The following is a 22,236-nucleotide window of genomic DNA, read 5'->3' as shown; positions in this document are numbered from 1 at the left end:
GGGGTGTCTGGCCACTGGTTCAACCAGTTTGGCATTACCTCTGCCTAGCGAGGTTTTCCCTGCTGGGTCTTGTTCCAGACAGCAGGGGTCACCACAGCCCAGCAAGTACCCCCACTACGTCACAAACCTATCCTCCATTAATCTATCTAGCTCTTATTTGAAAGCTGTTAAAGTCCTAGCCTTCACCACTTCCCGTGGCAAGGAGTTCCACAGGTTGACTGTGTGCTGGGTGAGGATAAGCTTCCTTTTGTTTGCTTTGAAACTGCTGCCTATTAATTTCATTTGTTGATTCCTTAGTTCTTATATTGTGGGAATAAGTACATAACTTTTCCTTAATCATACTTTCCACACCAGTCATGATTTTATAGATCTCTATCATATCCCCCCTTACTTTCCGTTTTTCTAAACTGAAAAAAGTGAACCCATGCTCTCCCCAAAGGGCTTTGGGAGCCTGCTTCTGGGCACGAACCAGGCTTGCTTGGCTGGGGTTCATGTCTTTCCTACTTCTTCCTACCTTTCTTTTCCATCCTCCCCCCATCACAAGCAGGTCAGGTGAGGTATTTACCTCCCTCATGTGTCCATGGACCAGTCCCATTTACATGTCTATCCCTAGGAGCTCTGGTGTGGTGTAGTGTGGGGGCCTTGCTGGTTGCTGGGCTTGGGCAGCGGGCTGTGGGTGACCTCCACTGGCAGCTGGTTGTAGCATGGCCCAGCAGGACAGCAGATTAGTCACTAGGCAAGGGTCTCCCAACCTGTCTGACCGGTCGCCTCCCAGGGAGAGGAAAAAAGGGAGGAAGGCAAAGTGCAGCCCTAGCTGGGGGGCAGGGCTGGAAGTTGGACAGTTTCCTGTCTGGAATCATGGAGGAAGCAGCCTAAGCAAGGGGTCCTGGGATTTAGGGTCCCAGTCTCCCCCACCTCAAGGGGGGGCTGAGGCATCCTAGGCCTGCCCTGTAACCAGAGTGTGACGTAGTGGGGGTACCTGGCTGGTTTCTATGCTGCTGGCTCTGGGGTAACCCCACTGGCTGCCGTGGGTACCACGACCCAGCAAAACAGGATGAGTCACTATGCAAACCAGTGGCCAGACACCCCCCATGGAGAGGAACAAAGGAAGGTGGAATGCTGCCTTGGCTGGGGGGCAGGGCTGGAAGTGAGGGAGTTGGTTGCTGGCTGTCGGAGGGCATGGAGGGGAGCCTAGGAGAAGGGGCTGGAGTTTAGGGGCCCAGTCTCCCCCATCCCAAGGGGGCCTGAGGCATCCTAGCCCAGTTCCTGTGACCAGACTACATCGGTGCTGCGCTGAGCTGGAGGAGCAATAAACCACCCTCAATTCCACTGGCTGGTGCAGTCTGTTTGTGCCATTTCGGGGTGCAGGAGACGGGGAACCCCCAACGCGCCGTCACACTGGTGTCAGGAGTGGGATGCACTGCACCCCGTGGATGGAGCTTCCAGCGGCAAGCGACAAGGCGCAGTAGAAGCAAGAGCCCTGGAGCCAGGCGTGCTGGAGACAGAGCGAAGTGGTTCCTGGGAATCGTGGGGCGCTGCAGCACTAGACTGGTGAGTCTGCACCGAGGGGCCCAGCGGGCAGATGGCCTACGCCCGACTCTTGAAGGCAGAGCTGGTGGGTCTGTGCAGAGAGAGGGGCTTGCCTGTGCAGAAAGCAACCAAGGCCCAGCTGATTGCCCAGCTGGAAGATAATGACCAGCCACAGGGCCAGGATCTTGTCCCCAGGGGAAGCAGCCAGACCCCCCCTGAGAGTTTGTCAGGCTCAGAGAGAGGGAGGAGCGCTGGAACCCAACGGAGAGATGAGACAGCGTCTCCCAGGAGGCCTGCAAGCCGTAGCCCATCTAGGGCAGGGGCCAGCCCAGCGGAGCTGCGGCGCCTGGAGATCCAGCTGCGGATCAGGGAATTGGAAGTAGAGGACCGAGAGAAGGACCGCCAGGACCGAGAAAGGGACCGCCAAGATCGAGAGAAGGAGCGCCAAGATCGAGAGAGGCAGCGGCAGCATGAGCTGGCCATGGCAGAGCGGAGAACCGGCGGGGCACCGGCTGCGCCAAGTGCGGATGGGCCCCAGGGTCCCAGGACTGCCAGACGCTTGGAGAGGCTCGTGGTGGCCCAACTGAAGGACATGGGTGACATAGACGGGTTCCTCAGTGCCTTTGAGAGGGCCTGTGGACTGCAACGGGTTCCCCCAGCTGACTGGCTGCAGGAGCTCATCCCCGCACTGAACCAGGAGGCGGCCGGAGTGCTCAGCCAGCTGGAGGACCTACAGCCAGGGGATTACAACCGAGTCAAGGAGGCCCTGCTGCACAAGTTCGGGCTGACCCCCGAGATGTACAGGAAGAAGTTCCGGGGGGTACAGAAAGGGCCACGGGAGACCTATGTGGACCTGGCCTCCCGCCTGGCGCAATACTGCCGCAAGTGGGTGTCTGGAGTCGGAGCCCAGACCGCAGAGGAGCTGCTCAAGCTGGTCATGATGGAGCAGTTCTATGAAGCGTGCCCACCCAAACTGAGGCTGTGGCTCAAGGACCGGAGACCAGAGAACCCCCAGGAGGCCGGGAGACTGGCGGATGAGTTCACGGAGAGCCGGTCCGGGGGTGAACGGGAGTCCCGGAGAGAGAGGGAACCGCGCAGAGACCGGATCTCGGCTGAGCGACGGAGGGAGTCAACTACGGGGCGAGACCAAGGAACAGGTCGTCTGCGCCCCAGAGAACCAGCCAGGGCCTGGACAGAGACAGCCCAAAGCCTAACTTGCCAGCGCTGTGGGCAAAAAGGCCACAATAGGGCTCAGTGCACCAGGTCCCAGGACCGGGGACTTTCCAGGGTTAACTGGCTGGGGCGGGAGGAAGGGCAGGCTGCCCCAGAGGCAGGGGCTGGCAGGCAAACCTCAGCTCAGAGAGAGGGGAAGGATGCTCAGTGCACCTCCCCTGGGAGGTCTGATTCTCAGGAGGCGGATTTCTCTGTGTACCGGGTGGGGGCAGGACGGCCCCTGCGGAGCGAGTGCCTCATACCCCTGGAGGTGGATGGTAGGAAGGTGACGGGCTTCTGGGACACAGGAGCGGAGGTGACTCTGGCCCGATCCGACATAGTGGCCCCGGAGCGGATACTACCCCACGCGCAGCTGACCCTGAAGGGCATAGATGGGTCCCCGTTTAAGGTGCCTGTAGCCCGGGTGCATCTGAAATGGGGGGCGAAGGAGGGCCTCAAGGAAGTGGGGGTGCACCCGCACTTGCCCACCGAGGTGCTGATGGGGAATGACCTAGAGGAGTGGCCCCATGAATCCCAGCGGGCTCTAGTCACTACCCGGAGCCAGAGCCAGCGGGGGGCTGACAACGTGGGTCCAGGGAAGGACTCCTGGCAGCATCCTCAGGGTCCCATCCCAGTGGACACGGGGTCCAGCCAGGCTGGGACTCCGGACCTAGGCAGAGGTGGGGGACAGGTCCCGATCCCTGCCTCAGCAGCTGAATTCCAGGCTGAGGTGCAGGCAGACCCCTCCTTGCAGAGGCTGAGGGACCAGGCTGGCCTCCGTGCAGCTCAGCCCTGGGGGAGAGGTGGCCAGGAGAGATTCCTGCGGGAGCGTGGGCTCCTGTTCCGTGAGTGGCTCCCCCCCAGGAAGGCGAGGGAATGGAGGGTAGAGCGGCAGCTGGTCGTCCCCCGAAAGTATCGCCTCAAGCTGCTGTATTTGGCCCACGATTCCCCCGTTGGGGGCCACCGGGGGATCTGGAGCACCCGGCTGAAGCTGCTCCAGCACTTCTATTGGCCGGGAATCTTTACAGCCGTGCAGCGGTACTGCCGGTCCTGTGACTCCTGCCAGAGGGGCGGGAAGGCCCAAGACAGTAGGAAAGCGGCTTGGGGGTCTCTACCCCAGATAGAGGACCCTCTGGGCTTGCTGAGAGAGTTATGGGAGGAGAAGTCCTCCCTGGATGGAGCATCGGGGGTGGAGGCCGCCCTGGCTGTCCAGAGAAGGCTCGCTGGGATCATGGCCCCAGCCCGAGAGACCCTGGCCAGAGATCAAGGCCAGTGGAAGGGTGGGTGTGACCCCCGAGGACAGGCCTGTGCCAGTCGCCCTGGAGCGGGGCGGCGAGTGGACAGAGGGAAGCCAATTCATGTGGGGCCTAGCCACGGCCGGCCCGAGTCAAGGGGAGCACCCATGTCCCCAGGGCGGGTTCCCACGCAGAGGACCCGAACTTCCCTAGGTCACGAGCGGAGTGACCCTGCTCAGTTCGCTCTCGGAGGGGGGAGAACTGTGACGTAGTGGGGGTACCTGGCTGGTTTCTATGCTGCTGGCTCTGGGGGAACCCTCACTGGCTGCCGTGGGTACCACGACCCAGCAAAACAGGATGAGTCACTATGCAAACCAGTGGCCAGACACCCCCCATGGAGAGGAACAAAGGAAGGTGGAATGCTGCCTTGGCTGGGGGGCAGGGCTGGAAGTTAGTGAGTTGGTTGCTGGCTGTCGGAGGGCATGGAGGAGAGCCTAGGGGAAGGGGCTGGAGTTTAGGGGCCCAGTCTCCCCCATCTCAAGGGGGCCTGAGGCATCCTAGCCCAGTTCCTGTGACCAGACTACATCTGTGCTGCGCTGTGCTGGAGGAGCAATAAACCACCCTCAATTCCACTGGCTGGTGCAGTCTGTTTGTGCCATTTCGGGGTGCAGGAGACGGGGAACCCCCAACGCGCCGTCACACCATGCCAGTCAGGATCCCCTGTCCCAGGCTCCAAGAGCTACCAGTACATAAGAACATAAGAACAGCCGTACTGGGTCAGACCAAAGGTCCATCCACCCAGTATCCTGCCTGCCGACAGTGGCCAGCACCAGGTGCCCCAGAGAAGGTGGACTGAAGATAATGATCACTCGATTTGTCTCCTGCCATCCCTCTCCAGCCTCTGACAAACAGAGGCCAAGGACACCATTTTATCCCCTGGCTAAAAGCCTTTTATGGACCTAACCTCCATGAAATTATCTAGCTTCTCTTTAAACTCTATTATAGTCCTAGCCTTCACAGCCTCCTCTGGCAAGGAGTTCCACAGGTTGACTATGGGCTGTGTGAAGAAGAACTTTCTTTTATTAATTTTACATGTGGAACTGGATAAGGCATGCCCCCGGGAAGGGGCTGGAGTGGGCGAGGCGGGTGTATCCGTACGGAGGGGAGATAAGCTACGGCCCATCTCTCTTCAGGGCTGAGTCACGATCTGCGGACAGCGCCAGGAACCAGGTCTCCCTGCAGCTCCATTCGCTGACAGCTGCAGACAGCGCCCCCTAGTGCTGCGCCAGAGAGACTCACCGTGGCACAGAGCACAGCAGGGGCCTGGCACAAAATGGAAAGCGGTTTCCATATACAAATGGGGGGGTTGATGTCCCTGGACTTACACTGACCGGGGCTAGGGGGTAAATCCAAGTTTATTCGATCTCAGCCATCAGGTCCCCGAATGCTCCAGCAGGGCGCGATTTTGTCTGCTTAAACAATTAGCAGCGGAGGGCTCTTTTGTTTCCCAGAGGGGCATTTAGACAATGGGAGCAAAAGCCACCAGGAACCACTGGGCGTTGAACCCAGGATCTCCTATTTACAAAACAGGCGCTTTAGCCAGCTAAGCCATGGCACCCACCTTGAAAGAAGCTTTTCAAATTGTCCCAGACAAAACCTTCACACCCCATAGTAAAGCCATCCCCCATTTCCCTCAGCACTTCCACGCCTACTGGAAGAGAAATCCGAATTTACCCACCCGGAGCTCTCAATGGGCCGCTTCTGAAGGTATTTGAAGTCCCTCCAACTTCTTTTGTCACTAGTCTAAGAGAAGCCCTGAGCACCTGCTCTTGCAATGTTAGAGGACACATGGAAATGAAGTCTCTTCACACAGCAAACAATGAGGGAGATGACAGGTACCTGCTCTTACAATGGTAGGGGAGACATCGAAATGAGCTCACTTCTCATAGAAAACACCTTTTTCCCAGCCCAAAGTTCCTTATTTCCAGGAAGTTGGTGTGGGAAATGGCTAAACATTTCCTGGCTTCTGGCTGCCCCTGCTGCTTAGCCAAAGGCCCCCGCCCAAGAGCAAGGCCTCAGAGTGTCATGGGGAGAAAAGACCCATGAGCAAAGGGACTGAGATTTCCCTAACCATAAAATACCAGGGTTCAAGAGAAAACAAGCTAGAGGACAAATCCATCCATGGCCATGATCCAGGATGGGCAGAGACTATGTCTCCATCCTTCCTAAGCAGAAGCTGGGAATGGAGACAGGGAATGAGTCAGGAGGTCATTAGCTGTTCTGTTCTTTCCCCGTAGGGCACCTGGCAGGACATGGAGCTAGATGGCCCTTTGCTCTGACCCAGTGCGGCTCTTCTCATTCCCTCCTGTCATTTAGCTCATTCTGCTACAATCCAAATTGAGCTTTGGCCTTCACAGGATCCCACGGCAACGCCTCCCATTGATTCACCGTGTGAATGGGAGACCCCTAGGGCACGTCTAGACTACAGGCTTTTGTCCACAGAGCATCTAGACGGCATAACACAGATCGAAAAAGCAATCGGCCTTGTCGACCAAGAGCATTCAGACTGAAGGATGCTCTGTCGACAAAAGAAGGCACCTGGAAGTGCTTCTGGAAGGGCACGGGGCAGCCTTAAAGCCCGGGCACTGCTGCATGCTCTCTGCAGAGACGCCTGCTTAAAGGGATCCTCCTGGACAGCGGTTGCTCTGCTCCTGCTTCTGGCTTGCCTACCTCCTAGAGGGAAAGAAAAGCTGCTGCAGTTTTTGCTCTGGTTGCCCTGCTTCGTTGGACACCACAGACATTTATTTTCAGGTAGGGTTTTTTGCTTTGGACTTTTGTGCTTTTTTGGCCATGGAGCCTGAGCTGCCTCCAGGCAGGCAATGGCCCCACACTGTCATGCTGGAAGTTCTGCTGCATGCTCATGAGAGCATCATGATGATTGGGGCAGAGCTGGATTCAGAGCTCAGCTTTGAGCCCTCCGCTCAGGCTGCAGCCCTACTGCTGTTGCCCCTGAACTTATTCATGGAGAGGCAAGTTTGGAGGCTGGACACCAGTTCTGACTGGTGGGACCGGCTTGTTAGGCAGCAGTGGGAGGATGAGCAGTGGCTCTGAAACTTCCAGATGCGGAACGACACCTTCCAGGAGCTCTGTGCCTGGCTCACCCTGCCCTGCAATACCAGGACACACGCTTGCAAGCCACCATCCCCCTGGAGAAGTGCGTTGCTATTACTCTCTGGAAGCTGGCCACCCCCGACAGCTACCACTCCGTGGGACACCAGTTTTGCTTGGGGAGCTCTACTGTCTGGGCCATCTTGATGGAGGTAAGTCACTCTCAGGGGACAGTCCAGAGGGGCGGGGGTAGGTGGAGAAGGGGGACGGTCAGGACCGGGCACAGGGAATAGGGGATGGGGTGGGAGTGGTGGAAGCCTGCCTGGCCTCACCTTATGGTGGTGTGGGAGGCACGGGGGGATTGCCTGAGGGGGAGCTCTCAGGGTCTGGGCGGGAAGGAGTGGGAGAGCATCTCTAACCAGCTCATACAACTCCTCTCATGTGCTGTTATGTGTGTTTGTATTTGTCCCTTTGTGAAGGTGGTGCCGGCCATCAATTTGGAGCTGCTTCACTGGACAGTCCACCTCAGAGACCAGGAGACCATCTTGGCTGGATTTGCGGGGCTGGATTTTCCAAACTGCGGTGGAGCACTCGACAGGACTCACATCCCGATCCGCACACCACCTCATCGAGCAGCACAGTACATTAATAGAAAGGGTGACTTTTCCATGGTGCAGCAGGCAGTGGTCGACCACCGGGAACAGTTCACAGACATTTGTGTTGGGTGGTCAGGCCAGGCACACAATGCCCACGTAGTCCAGAACTCATACTTGTACCACAGGCTTCAGGATGGGGCATTTTTCCCAGAGAGGAACTATGCAGTCAGGGATGTGCAGATGCCAACATGCATCATGGCCAACATGGCCTACCCCTTATTCCCTGGCTCATGAAGCCCTGCACCGGCCACGTATATGTGAGCAGGGAACTGTTTCACTCCCGCCTGAATCAAGCTCACTTCTCGGTGGTGTGCACTTTTGGCCGGCTGAAGGGAAGATTTAGATGCCTGCTCACTCGACTGGACATGGAGAACATAACATCCCCGATGTGGTTTCAGCACGCTGTGTGCTGCATAACCTGGTGGAGCGGAAAGGGGAGGCCTTCCTCCCTGTATGGGGGACCCGAACTGATGTGGAGGGGAGGCACTTTGAGCAGCCCTGGACAGCTGCCATTCAGCAAGCCCGCCAGTCAGGATTGCAAATCCGGGAAGCCCAGTGGGATCAGTTCTCACAAGGAGGCCGATTGTCCCCAGGGCCTTGCAATTGTGGGATTGCCCCCAGTGTCTTCCTCCCCAAAACCCCGTCCGGCCCCACATTCAGATTGCACACAATCACACTGAGAACAGAGACAGGCATTGTTGGAAAAAAATGTCTACAGTTTACTTCACTGTGGATTTGGTACAAAACTATAAAACTCCTGTATTCAGAAAAATAAATTGTTTTTGTTAGCAAAACAAAGTGCTTCCCTCAATGACTTTCACGGGGCGGGGGGGGGGGGGGGGGGGAGAGGATGTCAGCCTGGAAGGGGAGAGGGAGGCCTGCAGCTGAAGGTGCTGCCTAGGATGAGGAGCCCCTGCCACCTTGGTTGCGGAGGCCAGATTGGAGCTTCCTTGCTCAAGAGAGCACCCACACTGCCATGGATGCTCTTGCGAATAAGCACTGCTCACACATGGCAGTGTGGTCGTGTTCTTGCACAAGACTTCTTGCACACAAATCCTTGCACAAGATGTTATTGTGCAAGAAGCCACCAGTGTAGACATAGCCCAAGAGTTTCCTCCCATGAGCAGAATGGATTTTGTGTTGTGCACCTGTACTGAGTTCATGTGGCTTGTTTGGATGTGCCACTGTGGCACCCAAGTTATTAATAAATATTTTATAAACCTTTTCCTTTTCTCTCTGCTGCCATGTCTTCTCCCCTTGATCCATCAGCTACCCTGGTGCCTGCTGCCCCCCAACTCCTCACCGTCCTCTGCTGTCCTGACTCCTGCCCTTCTCACTGCCCTCAGCCCTCCTGAGACCTCCCCCCATCCACCAGACCTTCTCTCCTCCCTGTGCCCACTCCTCCAGTAGCCCCACTTTGATCATGTGAGCTACCCCTCCTCATCCCCTCTTCTAACACCTCCCTCTACACACCTGCCCTGCCTCTCTCCTCTGGTGCTGGTCCCTCCCCTGCAGGTGTCTGCCCTTCTGCTTCACCCCAGAATCCCCTGGCACCTGCACTGTCCCTTATCCCTGCACCCTCCTGGTGCCTCCTCCTTCCCTTACTGCCCCTTCCCCTTTTGCCCTCTTTTTCCCTGATGCCCACCCCTCACCACTCTCTGCCCCGTTCCCCTCCTGCCCCTCTGTGCCCTCATACATGACTTACTCCATCCCCACCTTTCTCATGCCCATCCCTTCTTTCAAGCCTTCTCCGAGCACCTCCCTCTCCCCCCTCTAAGCCCCAATGTCCTTCCCCTCTCCTCTTCTCTCCCAACATCACCCTGTCCCCCCTCCCACTGACACCTCCCCTCCTGCCCTTTCCTCATTGTCTGCACTTGGCCCCCTGGCATTTGTCTCTCCACCCTGTCTCTTGGTGCCTTCCTCTCTTTCCCCCCTCCCCCTCCGCACAAGCCCCTTCCCCCTAGTTTTCCCCCTCCCCTACCTTCTGACTTTCACTTTGCGGGTCCGGAGTCTGCGCTCGGGCCCCGGACTCCAAATCCGGAGCCAGGCCACGCGACGCAACGTGCCTCCAAGGACTTTTAAGGTCCCAGGCCCTGACGTCACGTCACGCCTGGGCACCCTCCCTGCTCACCTGCAAACGCCGGGCATGGCAGCAGCAGCGAGCGCTGGCGAGGTCGATCCGCACTGAGAGCCGCGCACTGCAGGAAAGGTCCAGGATTGTGGGGAACGCTCTGGGGGCGGGGTGGGAGGACGCGCGGGGAGCCGGCAGGGGGTGGGCGGTAGCCGCTCCAGGCAGTGCCGGGGGAGAGAGCCAGCTCCACCTATTGCTGGAGCAGGGCCCCTGCTTTGAGTATTAACTGGTCGCCCATAGCGCCCGGCGCACTGCCGGGTTCAGGGCACGGGAGGCCCCTTTAGGCACGGAGCCCCTTTCGGGGGGATCGAGAGAATCGGCCTAAGGCTGCCCCTGGCTGCACAAACACACAGGGAGGGGCGAGGAGACGCCTTCTGCCGGAGACTCCCTGGCAGTGACTCGGCTCGTTAAGGGAAGGCGTTTGAGTGTCTTATATGGGGGGAATATGCAAATGACGGTGATCAGTGCCTGCTTAAATCTGTGTTTCTCCCTCCGTAGGCTGCACCCCGGAGAGACACCCCGCAGCCCCCAGTGCAGCTACGGGCCTCTACAATAGCGGGGAAAATGAAATTGTGGGTCTATTTAGTGTTCGTGGTGGCAGCGTTGCCAGGTATTTTCTAGCTAAACACTCTGGAGAGGGGGACGGATAGTTTGTGTTTGAAGTTTTGATACTAATGTTTGTATCGCGTGTTTCTTCCCAGGTGCCCGGTCCCAGGTGCAGCTGGTGGAGTCCGGAGGGGATGCGAAGAAGCCCGGAGACTCTCTGCGCCTCTCCTGCAAAGCCTCCGGCTTCACCTTCAGCAGCTACAGTATGCACTGGGTCCGGCAGGCTCCCGGGAAGGGGCTGGAGTGGGTCGCTTATATAAGGTACGATGGGGGTAGTACATACTACCTTGATGCCGTGAAAGGCCGATTCACCATCTCCAGGGACAATCCCAACAACCTGCTGCACCTGCAAATGACCGGCCTGAAGCCCGAGGACACCGCCCGCTATTACTGTGCGAGAGACACCGCGACACGAAACCTATTGACGCTCCTGCAAAAACCCAGGCTGCAGAACCCGCGGCCGCCACGCGGGAGCAGCAGAGACACAAACAACCGGGCGCTGGTCAGAGAACGGAAAAGGCGCCTCTAGGTAAATAAAACACAAACCTGCAGCGAAGCTTTAACCCTTTCACTGCCCAGCCACGTTCTCTCTTTGCAGCCACAGTCCCTCTGGGCCCGTGGAGGTCACATACCCCGAGCAGAAAAGGAAACCAGAGAAGAGACAGAGACGCTGGATGTGTCTGGGAACGGACGGGGATGGGCAGGACGCACTGAGCTGGAGACAGACAGGCTGGGCGGTGCCATGTTTCATTCAGGGCGCCCCGTTGAAACAGCAGCTCGCGCGGACCCAGAGAACAGACCCACTAGCAGCTGAGCTATTCACTCGTCTTCCGTGTCTCGGTGCGAATGAGGAATCCCTCCCCCTTCCCCTTGGCCCGCCTTTGCCGCCAGCCAGGGCGTATTTGGGAGACGGGAGATAAGAGCTCCTGCCTGGGGCTCACACGCTTGGATTCGGTTCCCTGACCCACCGCGGTCTCCCTGTGTGACTGCAGACAAGTCCCGCAGAGCCAGGTCTTTAGAGGTGTCCGGTCACCCAGGGACTCAGAGAGGGGCCTGGCGCGATTTCCAGAAGTTTCCAGGCGTCTAGCGCCTGGGAACTGCACGTCCCTTTGGTGACCCTCAGGCAGCAGCTGTCTGTGTCTTCAGGAGCCTGCGAATCCCCGACAGCCTGGCCCTGGCAGATTTCACAAATGGGAGGAGCAGAGGCTTCATTTCGATTGACCTGCAGGCTCTTTGGCACAGCCCTTAGGTACCGCTCTGTGTACTGAAGCACCTGCGTAAATCTGACCCGTGGGGAACCTGGTGTGAAGTCGGGATGAGAGCACCTCGCTGCCTCACAAGGGCGCTCTGAGGGCAAACACACTACAGAGATTACGGTAATGGGGCAATAGAAGCACTCTGAGAGCTGCTGTCGGATGTAACTCACCACTGGCTCCATAGCTTGGGGAAAAATCACCCCTTCAGCTGTGTTTTCTCAAGTTCAGCTGGTCCAGTCAAGGCTAGGGAGGGGGAAGCCCTGTAGGCCTGTCTCGCGGATCTGTGCTGTGTCCAGTTACTCCTTCTCCAGCGTCCACGCTGGGCACTGGCTCCCAAGCCAGTGCTGGGGAGGGCATTGTGCATAACCTCTGAGCCGGGGGCTGTATATTTTCATCTTCCCAGTGTCGAATGGACACTGTCAGTGACTCCTCCAGTACTGAGGTCTCCCTCTAACAGCTCCTAATCTCACCTGAGGAACCCGCATGAGCGCTCAGCCCCTGGCATCGCTTATAGCGCCCCTGCATAGAAATCCCTGCCCGGGGTCCTAGTTAAATACTAGCGCCTGGCTCCAGGAGCCTCAGTCCTGCCCAGACACAAACCTGCCCGCTGGAGAGTTTCCCTCAGTTCCTGAGCCCGAGAATGGAACCTCTGCTGCTTTTCCTGGCCCTGCTCGCCGCCCCCAGTTCCCGTGGGGCAGAGGGGAACTAGGAACAGAGCCCTGGATTCGGAGTTAATATTGTCTTTGCTTTTTTTCTCCTTGCCTAGGTGTCCTCGCTCAGGTGCGGCAGGTCAAGTGAAGCCCGCAGAGATTTACCCTGAGCTGAGCTGTCTCTGGAGATACTGAGGATAGCGGCGCAGGCTGGAACTGCATCCCACAGATACTGGGTGAAACTAGCGTCCCTCGGACTGTGTGGCTGGCCCGGCAGGTGGCGCTGTAACCTCTCTCCTGCCGGCTTTTGCAGCACGTGCTTTTAACACTCGCGGCGATGGGATTATGTATCAAGCCAGGTAACCTGCCCAGATGGTCTCGCTCGCTGATTGGACAAGTCAGTTTCCAATGCGAGTGCACCACGTGATACACAGACTGACGGTGAGAATGTGACAGGCGCAGACAGTGGCGGACGAACTCTTCTAGGGGCCCAGGGCAATTAGGTTTTCTAGGAGCCCCTAGGCTGGAGGGGGGGGGCAAAAATGAGGGATTCAGAAAGAGGGGACTCTGGCTTGAGAGAGGATACGCGAGAAGATGAAGGCTCGAAGTGGGAGTGCACGCTCTGCACTGAGCTTGGGGTGATGATTGTAGGGTGCAGGGCACGGCTCCAGGCTGAGCCAAGGGGTTTGCAGTGCGGAGGGGGATTGAGGCTGGGATAGGGTGCTTTCTGGGACAACTCCATGAGTCCCAGCCAATGGGAGCTGTGGGGGCGGAGCCTGGAGGTGAGGGCAGCTTTCCCTTGCGCTCTGGTGATGCGGCTCCAGACCCATAACCGGATGGGGGGTTAGTAGATGCAGCCCAGGGCCCCAGGATAAAGGGGTCCCAGAGATCTTTCTGCCCCGTCCCCATACCAGGGCTCTGGGCTGCAGCCACTGTGGCGCCTGTCTCAATCTGAGCCTGGCTATAGCTACACAGGGAGGGGATGGCAAGTGTTAGATTCTATATATATCTGTGTGCGCCTCTGTATGTGCACACCACAGAGATTCCTTTGGGCCGCATTGATCGCTACTTGACCTCCTGAACCCTCGAGGTCTGACTGTCACTGTTACAGCACAAGGTGTAACGCCCCTGACAATAGCTCCCCCCCTCCTCCCTCACTGTGGGTCCCAGCCCCGCTCCTGACCTGCCACAATCACAGGCCTTCTCTGGATACGGCCCAGAAATTTCCAGCCTCCCAACTTCCCTCCCTCCCGCTGTTCGCTGCTGTGACTGGGGCAAATCCAGCCTGGCTCGTTCTGCCGGTCACATGGGGCGGCGTCTCGCCTGGACTGTCCCGCACCCTCCCGCCCCGAGCCCCCTTTGCACAAATCCCCGCCCCACTGGCTGACTCCTGCTGCTTCCCCTTCGCCGCCTTCGCCTGCGGTTTGTGTGAGCCCGGGTCACTCCCTGGACTGATTCCAAATCCTCATTCCCCGTCCGCACCTCGGGAAAGGCTGCAGGACACACCGCGCTCGCCAGCCCGAGACTTGTAACCCTCCGGTGAGAGACCCAGCCGCATGCAAACCTGTGACCCGACCCCTCCCCAGGCACTGACCCCCTGCCCCGATGTCCGCACCGACAGGGCCTCGGAGTCCCTCCCCACGACAAGATCACTACGTGAAAATCGGACTCTAATTCAATACCAGGGAACTGGACTCACACCCGGCAGCTGCTTCTCTCCCCTTTAACCTACCGCCCGGGGGCTGGGCGCTGCACAGTCATAGAGAGGGAAGGTCTGACTCCGCCCTGAGCCTGAGCCCCGAGCAAGAAATTCAGAGTTAAGGGAAGGAGGGTCCGTTATAAGCAGCGGGCCATGCAAATAGGAGAGAGAGGTTCCTGTTTAAATCGGTGCCTCTCTCTGCCCAGGCTGCACCCGCAGGGACAATCCGCAGCTCCCTGGGTTTGGGCAGTGACCAGCCAGTCCCCGGAGAACTTTCCCCTCCAGCATTAGGGACAATGAGACTTTGGGTCGCAGCTGTTTTCATTGTAGCGGCTTTGGAAGGTATTTTGTGCCCCTGACCCAATGACAGAGACGGAAGCCCAGAGAATTCTCGCTGGTTTTCTACCGGTTCTTCTAACATCCCTTTATTCGCAGGTGCCCGGTGCCAGGTGCAGCTGGTGGAGTCCGGAGGGGATGTGAAGAAGCCCGGAGACTCTCTGCGCCTCTCCTGCAAAGCCTCCGGCTTCACCTTCAGCAGCTACTGGATGCTCTGGTTCCGTCAGGCTCCTGGGAAGGGGCTGGAGTGGGTTTCTAGTATCAGCGAGGATGGGAGCACCACGCACTATGCAGACTCCCTGAAAGGCCGAGTTACCATCTCCAGGGACAATCCCAACAACCTGCTGCACCTGCAAATGACCGGCCTGAAGCCCGAGGACACCGCCCGCTATTACTGTGTTGGACACAGTGACACGAAACCTGCTGGCGGTCAGACAAAAACCCGGGCTGCGGAATCCGCCTTTCCCCGTTCACCACAAGGGGGCAGCGGATCCACAAACAGCTCGGCCTGAGAGCTGCGGACCCCGCCCTGCGTTACGGTGACACACACAGATGGGGACTCGGGGGATCCCTGCCGCTGTCGGTGCCCTGGAGCGCGCTGGGGGCTCGAGTCACACAAGGGGCTGAGGCTCCTTATTGGAGCGCCGGGCTCCCCATAGAACTTACGGCCTCGAATCCACCGCCCGGCCTCAGCCCTCCCCTCCGACTAGAGAATGGACTGGCAGGGAGATACGGGCGAGTGACCAGCCCCTCGGCTGTGATGGTTTCCGGGGTGTCAGCACAAATAAAGGGATTTTCTTTCTTTCTTTCTCACCTGAGAAGTCCCTGTATGAGGAAGCACAGTCGCTGTAGGGTTCCTAAAGCCAGGGGTCTCCAACCCTTTTAAACACAAGATCACTTCTTGAATTTAAATGCAATCCAGGGACTACCTCAAACCCAAATACCCTGCCCTGCCTCCTTTGTACCCCTTCTCAAAGGCCCAACCCTTGCTCACTCCATCCTCCCTCCCTCCCCCATCCTCCCTCCTTTTCACCAGAGGGGTGGGGCACAAGATCTCTTTTTGGGCTAAGGGATTTAGAGTGTGAGATGGACTCTGAACTAAGCCTGTGGTGGGGACTTGGGGTGCAGAACGGGATTCATGACTGGGGCAGGGGTTCAGAGCTGGCTCCAGCTGGACACTGCTTAGGACAGGTGGCTCCGGGGTGGTGGTGCAGTGAGGCTAAAGCAGGCTCACCCCTGCCCTGGCCCTGCACCACTCTGAAAAGCAGCCAGCAGACTCCATCCTAAACCCTGTTGTGCCCCCTTTCATTCTGTGGAGATAGAATACAGGGTGGGAGGTGGGAACCCTGGTATCAGCACCCCCTGCTCTCCCTCTCCTGTCCTACACAGCAAGCAGGAGACTCTGTAGGGGGAGGCAGCTCCAAGGCAGAGGGAAGGGGATGTGCATCATGGGGTGAAGGGGCATCTGAAGTGCTGCTCTTGATAGATTTTGGCCAGACCAGTCAGGTTCTCCTGTCAGAGGCTCTACTAGTAGATACCCTGGCCCTAAAGCACAGAGTTGTCAGGAGGATTCCCGCGCCCTGTGCTGCACACACACCGAGGCTGGATAGGTCCGACTTCTGCACCAGGAACCCTGGAGTGAGTCAATCACATTCCTGTCAGGAGCAACGTGCCTGTCTCTTATAAGGAGGGGTATGCAAATGAGGACGTCAGTGTCCTTCTTAAATCTGTTCCTTCCTCGGATTAGACGAAACCCGCAGGGACAATCCGCAGCCCCCTGGGTCTGTGCAGTGACCAGCCGATACAGTACCAGGGACAATGAATTTTTTGCTCTTAGGAATTTTGGCATTTGTGGATTTGGAAGGTATTTTCTTCTTGGAAATAAAGGCAGAGGTGGAAGAATATTAAATTCCCCTTATGTTGACACCAATATATATGACCAATCTGATCAGTTGGATCCCAGCTATGCTGATGCAGTGAAAGGGCGGTTCACCATCTCCAGAGCGGGAGATTCACTATGGGACATGCTAGACTGACAGTTATAGTCTAGGAAGATGATCTTTCTCTAGGGAGTGAAATCTCTGGGTTCTCTCTTAGGCCCTGGCTACCCCATTGCTGGGACTTTCCAGGTGGCTCTAGAGATCTGGCCTCCAACTCCTGCAGTCTCCCAAAGTAAACAACTTGGTGAAGGGAAACAGAGAGGACTCAGAGGATTTTTAGATCCGGCAGCCTAACTTCTATACCTGGGATAATCTTGGAACAAATTACTCAACAACCATTTGTGAGCACCTCGCGCAAGGGAGCGCAATGCAATGGGGTCAATTCAGCAGGGTTAGCCCCTGTGGGCCACTGCCGCTCTATTTACCTGCACCCCACAGGCGCGGGTGAGCCCTGCTCCCATTGGTCAGGAATGGTGATCCACAGTCAAAGGGAGCTGTGATCCCCCGTACTGGCACAGGCAGAGGCAGAGGTAAATACAGCAGGGTGGGAGCCCTCAGGGGCTGGCTCTGGCAGACCAGATTCAGTCCTAGGGCTGGTGTTTTCCCACCCCGACCTAGCGGGCAGCAGGGTTACAAAGAGCAGCCAGTGTGGAATCGCCAGAAATAAATCAGGCCAAGCCTGATTGTTGTAACACCTCGTACACAATCTGGATTGTTGTAACACCTCGTACACAACCCCACCTGGCAGCCTCATACACAAACTAGGCAAATGTAGTTTATATGGAACCAGAAAACGTATCCAGCGTTACCCTGGTCCAACCTGGGGGGAGGGGCATGCAGGTCTCCTGCTGCTCTAAGGATGTTAAAATGCAGTAAATCAGCTGGTCTATAGGCACTTCCACATTCCTCCTTTGAGATCTACAAGAGCGCCTGGCAGCATGCAGTGTGGCATGAAGCCCAGGGTCAGCGGGGGACTGTGAGGCCCTGTCGGGGGCTCTTGTACATTATTTCAAAGGAGGGGACCCAGGGGGAAGTCCCACTGACTACGGGCTGCATGCTGTTGTCTGTTTTGAAATGCACAACAGTCCCCTGCTAACCCCGGGCTCCATATTACACTGCAAGATGCTAGGAGTCTGGGGTCACCTGGGGAGCCCCCAGCTAATCCTATGTTCTGGGGAAATTCCATGGGGAGCTTCAGCATTTATGACAAATACCCAGGCTCCAAGGCTGCCCCTTTGAAAGGCACACAGGTGCACTGGTGGCATTTTAACGGGGGAGCTGCCCACAGCTGATCCCTTGCTGAGTCTTATACAGGCGACTAGTGAAAATAGTCTCTGATAAGCAAAGTATTATCGGATAGTAGCCTTGTTGACTATTTTTTACATCCTTACTGCGCACCCTGGCCAGGCCTGGAGCAAGAGGAGGGGACCCAGCCCAATGATTGAGGTGCCATCCCGGGGCCAGGAGTTGGGGGCACAGGCCCAGAATTGGAGGGATTGGCGGTAGAGCCAGCCGAGGGTTGGGCAGGTTGAGGGGGGCCACACTGCTCTTTCTCACTGGAGCTGCCCAGGTCCAGTCTGGGGGTAGGGGACAAAAGAAAGGGCTTTGCAGGCCTCCCCTGCTGGTGCTCCCCTGGCTTGACCCATGAGTGGGGGGAGGGAGAGGGCCCACGGACACCTCCTCCATGAGCACTCCCAGGCCCAGCCGGGGAGTGGGGGGCACACAGTCTGACCAGCTGAGGCTACACTCGGTAACCCAGAACTACCGGTGAAGGGGCCACCCATGGGTCCTGCGGGCCATGGCTGTGAAGCCTGGCCTGGTGGTGCTGGGGGAAGGGCACAGCTGTAGGACTGGTGGTCTTTCTCTCCCCATCCAGCACTGGGAACAAGGGCTGGGGGAGGGGGTTGGGGCAGAGGGATCACTTATCTGGGCTAGTGGTATTTAAAATGGTGAGCCCTGCCTCCAGCTGACCTCCCCCTGACACTGCAGAATTTTTCCCCTGCACTCACTGCCCCCAGTGGTGACTGTGAATGTCGCATCCCTCCTGTCTCTGCCCCCTCCCTTTCCAGGTTTTGGAAAACAATCGACATCCAGGCACATCCTGTTTTCCTGGCACAGCTAAACCCTGACATTAGGAGACAAGGAAGTTGCCTACAAAAGTTGAATCCAGATTGGAATTCTGCTTTCGGATCACAATGGAATCAGCGCACAAATGAGACATGTTGTCTCTTTAATTGATTCATCCCATTTGACAGACACGCAAAATCCCAGGCTGTGGAATCACTCTTCCCATGGCAGCCGCGAGGGGGCAGCAGGAGCGAGCGGCAGACCTGGCACTTGGGTGAATTTAACACAAACCTCCCGCATGTGTTAGCCCTTCCGTTGCCGGACAATGTCTCGCTTTGGGTGCATGATCCCTCGTCACGTCTGGGAACCTCAATCCAGGGCGAATCCCATTCTGAGTCACCCTCTGTGACGTGGTGGGGGTAACTTGTTGGGGCTATGGGCGACCTCTGCTGTCTGTAGCACGACCCAGCAGGGCAGGGGGTGAGTCATTATGCAAAGGGGGCTTCAAACCTGTCTGACCAGCTAGGGGGAGAGAAAGAAAGGAAGGTGGAATGCCGCCCCTGGCTGGGGGGCAGGGCTGGAGGAGAGTTGGTTAGTTTTCTGTCTGGGATCATGGAGGAAGCAGCCTAGGCAACAGACTGGGATTTAGGAGCCCAGACTCCCCCATCTCAAGGGGGGCTGATGCATCCTAGACCTGCCCTGTAACCAGATGACATCTGTGCTGAGCTGTATCCTGGAGAAGCAATAAACTCCCTCTATTCTACTGGCTGGTGGAGTCTGTTCGTGCCATTACGGGGGTGCAGGAGACGGGGACACCCCAACGCGCCGTCACACCCTCCCCACCAGGGTCTGGTACGTTGGCTTCCCCCTTCGCCCCTCCTCCCAGGTGGGTCTCGTTTCCCTCCAGCTCAGCTGGTGTCAGGGGGCGGAGCAGAAATCTCCCGGGCCGCCCGCAATAAGTGTGACGGCGTGTTGGGGGTTCCCCGTCTCCTGCACCCCGAGATGGCACAAACAGACTGCACCAGCCAGTGGAATAGAGGAAGTTTATTGCCTCTCCAGGATACAGCATAGCACAGATGTAGTCTGGTCACAGAACTGGGCTAGGATGCCTCAGGCCCCCTTGAGTTGGGGGGAGACTGGGCCCCTAAACTCCAGCTCCTCTCCCTAGGCTGTCTCCTCCATGCTCTCCCACAGTAACAACTCAATTCCCTTGCAGCCCTGCCCCCCAGTCCAGGGCAGCATTCACCTTCCTTTCTTCCTCTCCATGGGGGGTGTCTGGCCACTGGTTCGACAAGTTTGGCCTTATCTCTGCCTAGCGAGATTTTCCCTGCTGGGTCTTGCTCCAGACAGCAGGGGTCACCACAGCCCAGCAAGTACCCCCACTACGTCACAGTTCTCCCCCCTCCGAGAGCGAACTGAGCAGGGTCACTCCGCTCGTGACCTGGGGAAGTTCGGGCCCCTCGCTACGGGACAGCGCGTCGGCGATGATGTTGGCGCTCCCCTTGACGTGGATCACTTCCATGTCGTAGTCCTGCAGGAGCAGGCTCCACCGCAGCAGCTTGGCGTTCGTCCCTTTCATCTGGTGTAGCCAGGTCAGGGGGCAGTGGTCGGTGAACACCGTGAAACGCCGGCCAAACAGGTACGGCTGCAGCTTTTGCAGGGCCCACACCATGGCCAGGCATTCCCTCTCTACGGTCGCGTAGCTCCGCTCCCGGGGCAGCAGCTTCCTGCTCAGGTACACGATGGGGTGACGTTCCCCTTTCTCGTCCGCCTGCATCAGCACCGCCCCCAGCCCGGTGTCCGAGGCGTCCGTAAACACGATAAAGGGCTTGTCGAAGTCTGGGTTTACCAACACTGGGGCCTTGGCCAGGGCTTCCTTCAGGGCACAGAGAGCCCTCTGGCACTGCTCCGTCCAGACCACCCTGTCGGGCCTCCCCTTCCTGCACAGCTCTGTGATCGGGGCAGCGATGGAGCTGAAGTTGGGCACAAACCTCCGGTAGTACCCCGCCATCCCAATGAAAGCCTGGACCTGCTTCTTGGTCTGGGGCACAGGCCAGTCCCGGATGGCCTCCACTTTGGCCGGCTCTGGCTTCAAGCAGCCGCTCCCCACCTTATGGCCCAGGTAGGACACTTCGGCCATTCCAACCTTGCACTTCCCAGCCTTTACGGTCAGCCCAGCCTCCCTCAGCCGATCCAGTACCTGGCTGACCTGGGCCACGTGGTCCTCCCAGGACTGGCTGAAGACGCAGATGTCATCGATGTACGCTAGGGCACAGTTCTCCATTCCCCTCAGCAGCTGGTCCACCAGGCGCTGGAAGGTGGCCGGCGCCCCTTTGAGGCCAAAGGGTAGGACCAGGAACTCATAGAGCCCCAGCGGCGTGATGAAAGCCGATTTCAGTCTGGCCTCCTGGTCTAGCGGCACCTGCCAGTAGCCCTTGGTGAGGTCCAGGGTGGTGAGATAGCGAGCTCCCCCCAGCTTGTCCAGGAGCTCGTCGGGCCTTGGCATCGGGTAGGCGTCGGACACCGTGATGGCGTTGAGCTTCCGGTAGTCCACGCAGAACCGGATCGACCCGTCCTTCTTGGGAACCAGCACCACGGGAGAGGCCCAGGGGCTGGAGGACGGCTGGATCACCCCCAGGGCCAACATGTCCTGGACCTCTCTCTCCAGGTCCTGGGCTGTTTTCCCTGTGACTCTGAATGGGGAGCAGCGCACCGGGGGGTGAGTGCCCGTCTGCACCCGGTGGACAGCCAGGTTGGTAAGACCCGGCTTGTTGGAGAACAGCTGCTGGTGGGAGCGCAGCACCTCCCGGATCTCGGCCTGCTGGGCCGGGGTGAGCTGGTCCGAGAGGGAAATTGACTCCAGCGAAGAGTCCTCTCCGGTCCCAGGGAACAGGCCCACCAGGGGATCCTCCCCCTGCTCCTCCCAGGGCTTACACACGGCCAGCACCAAGTTCTCCCTGTCCCAGTACGGCTTCATCATGTTAACATGATATACCCGCTGGCCGCGCGTCCGGCCCGTCAGCTCCACCACGTAGTTCACCTCGTTCAGCTGCTTAACCACCTTGAAGGGGCCGTCCCAGGCGGCTTGCAGCTTGTTCTTCCGCACGGGGATCAGGACCATCACCTGGTCCCCGGTAGCGTAGGCGCGGGCCCGTGCATTGCGGTCGTACCAGACCTTCTGCTTCCTCTGGGCCCTGCTCAGGTTCTCTCTGGCCAGGCCCATGAGCTCGGCAAGTCTTTCCCGGAATGTCAGGACGTATTCCACGACCGGCTCACCCTCCGGGGAGACCTTCCCCTCCCACTCGTCTTTCAATAAGTCCAGGGGGCCCCTCACTCGCCTCCCATATAACAGCTCGAACGGCGAGAACCCCGTGGACTCCTGGGGCACTTCCCTGTACGCAAACAGCAGGTGGGGTAGGTACTTGTCCCAGTCCTGCGGGTGTTTGTGCATAAAGGTCCGTAGCATCTGCTTCAGAGTCCCATTGAACCTCTCCACCAACCCGTTGGTCTGGGGGTGATACGCTGAGGCCCAGGTGTGTTGCACCCCACTCTTCTCCCACAAGCACCGGAGCAGGGCCGACATGAAGTTGGATCCCTGGTCCGTGAGAACCTCCTGGGGAAACCCCACCCTGCTGAAAATGGTCAGCAGTGCGTCTGCCACCGTGTCTGCCTCGATGGAGGGCAGGGCCACGGCCTCGGGGTAGCGGGTGGCGAAGTCCACCACCACCAGGATGTATTTCTTCCCTGTCCGGGTCGCTCTGTTGAAGGGCCCCACAATATCCATCGCCACCTTCTGGAAAGGCTCCTCTA

The sequence above is a fragment of the Pelodiscus sinensis genome, chromosome 30 (genome assembly GCF_052426305.1).
Source record: "Pelodiscus sinensis isolate ZL-2025 chromosome 30, ASM5242630v1, whole genome shotgun sequence".
NCBI lineage: Eukaryota > Metazoa > Chordata > Testudines > Trionychidae > Pelodiscus > Pelodiscus sinensis.
Note: the sequence above shows the minus strand (reverse complement) of the source record.